General features: G+C 37.5%; 1 pseudogene; it reads right to left on the reverse strand.

The window, feature by feature from the left end:
• Positions 1 to 4,068: 4,068 nt before the first annotated feature.
• On the reverse strand, positions 4,069 to 4,811 carry LOC136222687 (pathogen-associated molecular patterns-induced protein A70-like; annotated as a pseudogene).
• Positions 4,812 to 5,155: the final 344 nt, after the last annotated feature.

Raw genomic sequence — 5,155 nt, forward strand, 5'->3', positions numbered from 1 at the left:
TTGTTCACATTTTCATGTTTTTGTGGTTTTTTCATATTCTCGTGTTTTGTAACGTTTTCACATTATTCATGTTTTTCGTGTTTCATATTTTTCGTATTTTTACATTTTTTAACGTTTTCCTCATTTTTCTCTAAAAGCGTATGTTTTGGGGAAAATGTTTTACCCTTTTGAAAATGGTAAAACATTTTCCTTTATTTTTTTTCTTCCTTTTCCATTGACTTGCCACTTATTTTCCTGCCCAAATAAACACTGCAAAATTGGAAAAATATTTTTCTATAAAATATTTTTCCCCAAACAAACAGGGCCTAATAAAATATGCTTTTACTTTTTTTTTTTTTTTGAAAAGAATGGTACTTCATTAATTAAGCACAAAAATCAACATGAGAGATAGCTAATGCTCTACAAGCTTAGGGCATATAGCCAAAACGAGGGACTAACATTAAAACGGGAAGCTCGAGCTAGGCTATGAGCGACACAGTTTGCTTATCTAGGAATAAAAGAGATTCTATCAATCCCTGTATGGTTGGCAATTGTCTTACAGTCGGAAAGAACATAGTTTAAGTCGCTGCGATCATCGTTTGGCTCATTAAAAGCTTTAGCAGTAATGAGAAAATCTATTTCCATTATAACCCATGAATCTGCTGAGTCACGAGAAATAGCCCTTCACCGCCCCTTCACTGTCCTGAACGACGAAGCCGCAGCCCACCATCCGCATATCCTCAAAAATGGCCGCATCAACATTTATCTTCAGTAAACCTAGGGGAGGCTGAGACTACTGCAGTCGACGATTCTGATGTTGTGCAGTAGCGTTATCACAAATGCAGCGACTGCAGACACGGAAGCTATCGAGGTAACCGAGTGCAAGAGATACACAAATACCAGCCAATAAGGGTGACAGATCCCAGACTGTCTCATTGCGGTGCCGCCAGATCGCCCAAAGCACCATGCTTGCAGCTTCGATACACTGGGCTTCATGGCCATTCACAATGGGTCGGAACCATTGCATAAAGGTTTGCACATGAGGGAATGCATAAAACTAAACACTAAACTTAATTAATTAGCTCAAGAATAAACCGTAAATTATCCCAAAAGATAGGGATAAAATGTCCTTATCATGTAGCTCTTTGCATCTGAACCTAAGAATTAGAGTCGCTTTAAAAGAGGAACCACGATCTCACAACTTCACGGAGTTGGTCAGTTTACACATAATCGTCCTTGCAAGAGTAAATTGTTACTCGTTTATATTCTGAAATATTATTTATCATGTATTATAACTTAACACCATCTGTATCATCCCATAAAGGCTTGAAACACATAAAAACTGTCTCACCCATAGTTTAGGAGTAGTTTATAATTGTTACCCAAACAAACCTAAAATATTCACGACTGGATAACGTGTAGAACCGAGTAGTTTAATACTTGTGGGTATAAATCCCGTGGATTCGATACCTGGACTTAACCAGATTTATTACTTGATAATGAGGGGGAACACTTATCCCTCAGTTGTAGAAGCTGTAGCAGTGGTTATCGCATCGAACGCATCGTCATTCCTAGTTCGGCTTCACATCAAGTTTTTGGCACTGTTGCCAGGGGTTTATTTTCTTGCAATATTAGACCAAAAAGTTTTATTATTAGTCTAGGCATTTGTAAATATTACTTTTCTTTCATGAATCATTTTTTCCTTTTGTTACGGGTAAATTTCATCAATGGTGTACAACCTTTACCTCATTTCACACTTTGGTGTACAACGTTCAATTTGTCTCACTAATATGTACGACCTTATAGGTGACCTCCCACTTTGGTGTATAGCATGTAAAAATGACCGGTCAACGTCTGGTCAACGCGCCACCTCAGCATTTTTATATACCCATTTAAAAAAAGTGGGACCCACTTTTTATACAATTACTAAAATATCCTTCTCCCATTTGAAATTACTAAAAAAACCCTTATCCCCTTCCTTACAACCCCTCTCTCCATCTTTCTCTTTCTCTCTCTAAATGAGTTTATGAACCTTGAAAAACTTATTTGTTATTGATCTCGATTGATCCAATGTGAATGCTTGGGTTTATGAACCTAGTTAATTAAATGATACACACTTTATGAACCTAGTTAATTAAATGATGCTTCCAAAAAAAATAAAAAATCGACCTTGCCGACCTGTCCGTCGATTTATATTATTGGTAAAAAAAAGTTAAAATCAAAGAATGAGTCCTGATTCAGGCAGCAATAATGGCAGTGGGTGTTTTTCCGGCATTGTGCGTTTGATTCTGTGTAGAGGAAGTCTCCAAACGCACCCATCAGAGTCCCTCAAGAATTCAACATTAATGAAGGTTAAAGCTCCAGTTAGGTGTGTACAGTTACTTCTCCTGAAATTGTAGGTGGATTGATGGGGCTAGAGTCTTTTTCGGATCCCAATTTAGTTAGTCATACATAGCAGGTTTGTTAAATTTATAGATTATTATTTGCTTGATTCTCATTTAGAATTAAAGCAGCATGAGGAGAAGAACATAAGATGATAGTAGAAGGAGTTGTATTCAAGATTAAAAAAGAAAGAAAAGAAGATTGATTTAAAAGATGTTCGATGGAGGAAGCAGTTGGTTTCAAAAGGTTTTTTTTAGTAATTTCAAATGGAAGAATGATATTTTAGTAATTGTATAAAAAGTGGGCCCCACTTTTTAAAATGGGTATATGAAAATGCTGAGGTGGCGCGTTGACCAAGCGTTGACCGGTCATTTTTACCTGCTATACACCATAGTGGGAGGTCACCTATAAGGTCGTACATATTAGTGAGACAAATTGAACGTTGTACACCAAAGTGTGAAATTGGGTAAAGGTTGTACACCATTGATGAAATTTACCCCTTTTGTTACTAATGATTTTTTCCATGGTATGATGCCTTATATTTGTCATCTGTGGGACGACCACATGGATGACGGATGTTCGCACAAAAAATCAACTTCGCAATTCGATGTGGTAATCTCTATGCTTAAAGATATTCATGTCAGATTATCTAACACCGAGGCAGATTATAGGGATTTGGGAAATCAAATCGCTAGATTGAAGTCTCCTCTTGATTCAACCGCGGACAAATCAAATAGAGATACCAATCTGGTTGGTCAAATTGAAAAGCTCGATTCAATTGAGCTTCCTCAAGAGAATTCCCTAAGTAGTGAAAGTTGTCTCAATTGTGAGGAAACAGAAATTCCAATCGATGAGCCGGTTGAGTGTGAACCCATGGAAAAGAATACAAAATTAGAAAAGTTCGAGTTTTCTTCTAGCTCGGAATATTTCACTTTTTTTTGAACTACCAAAAGAGTCAAAATGGAGCAAACCAAACTTTTCAATAATTTCTTTAAATATAGTTTTTGGTTTTCATTAAATTTCTTTGAAACTAACCCGTTTTGCAGGTGCGGGTTGTTTATTCAAGAATTTGAATTTTTAACGCGAATGGAAGCATACACCTAGGAGGAAATTCTAGGTCAAGCTCACTGACTATAAAGTACCACTTCTTAGGAGGCAACCCAAGCTCGAATAAGGGAGTTTTCTTTCCCATATTTTATCTCATTTTTAAGTTTTTAGTTTTGTACTTTTAGAATTAATACAAATTTTGTTCGTGTAGAGGGGTAGCGACACGACACCCTTACACTAGTGTTCGTGTGTGCTAATTCTTTTGGGTGTTATGAATTAATTTTTTTTTTTATGTTTTTGTGTCATTACACATTTCATGGATAAATTACATATGTGGTGTACAACCTTTACCCCAAATCACACTTTGGTGTACAACAAAAATTTTGTCACACTAAATCGTACGAGCTTCGGGTGACCTCCCACTAAAGTGTACAACCGGTTTTTTGTGATCGGTCAACGCCGGTCAACATTTCCACCTCATCAATTTGACTATTCTAAAAGTAAAAAATTAACATACCCATTATGAAATTACTAAAATGTCCCAATCCCCTTCCTCTCTCAATCTTTTCCTTTCTCTCCCTTACTCATCTCTCCTTCCCTGTAACCATTATCATCAGCTCACCACTCACTCTTTTCCTTTCTCTCCCTCACTCCTCTCCTTCAACTCCTCTCTTTACCATTTCTCTCTTCATTAACCTCATCATCATCCACCTCTGCCATTTTACTCTTCACTTCCCTCATCGTCGCTGGCCTACGTGTTTCCACTATCTCCTCTTCTTCAAAATTCCCAAAAACCGACTTGCTGCTCGCTGATTTCCTCATTTTCTTTGGAAGCTTTTTCAGCATTTCACCACATGTCGGTTTCTTATCCAACTTGGACCTGCTCACTTTATTATTACTCTACAGCTTGTTGTATATCTTATCTATCGTCTCATCCTCCTCTTCTTCTTCCTCTTCCACCACATGTTCTTCTTCTCCGGTTTCTATCTCTTCTTCTTGTTGATTTTTAATGGATTCTTGAGAGAAGTAATTGCAGAGATTGATGGATTTGAGGCGCTGGAGTACGGAAGGAGATCTAGAGAGAAACAGTTGATTTTGATGGTAAATTTTAGGAGATTATTGAACGGGGAAATGTGAATCATAAAGTTGGGGTTTCTCGTAAGTAACGGTAGTTGGTTCAGGGAATATGTAGATGTAAAAATTAACAGATTTAAGCCTTTGAAGAACAGAGGGAGATCTAGGAAGTTGATGGTTGTTGTCGATGTGGTGGTGTGGTCGGAGTGTTTGTGGGTGGCTAAACTGGAAGTGACATAAATAGTACTAATCATGAGATTGAGGAAGAGAAAGAGAACAGTTGGGGTTAACTAACTGTTCATTGATGCCTAGATTGATTCTTCAAGCATTTTTGCTTATCTCTCTCTCTCGTTGGATTATAATAAAATTGGTTTTGAGAGAGGAGTGAGAGAGAAATGGTAGAGAGAGGAGTTGAATGAGAGAGGAGCGAGGGATAGGAAGGAAAAAAGTAAGAGAGGAAGGGGATAGGGATGGGGATATTTTAGTAATTTCACAATAGGTATGTTAATTTTTAACTTTTAGAATAGTCAAATTGATGACGTGGCAACGTTGACCAACGTTGACCGGTCACAAAAACCGGCTGTACACTTTAGTGGGAGGTCACTTGAAGCTCGTACGGTTTAGTGTGACAAAATTTTGGTTGTACACCAAAGTGTGATTTGGGGTAAAGGTT

Source organism: Euphorbia lathyris, chromosome 3, assembly GCF_963576675.1.
Source record: "Euphorbia lathyris chromosome 3, ddEupLath1.1, whole genome shotgun sequence".
In the NCBI taxonomy this organism is placed as follows: domain Eukaryota; kingdom Viridiplantae; phylum Streptophyta; class Magnoliopsida; order Malpighiales; family Euphorbiaceae; genus Euphorbia; species Euphorbia lathyris.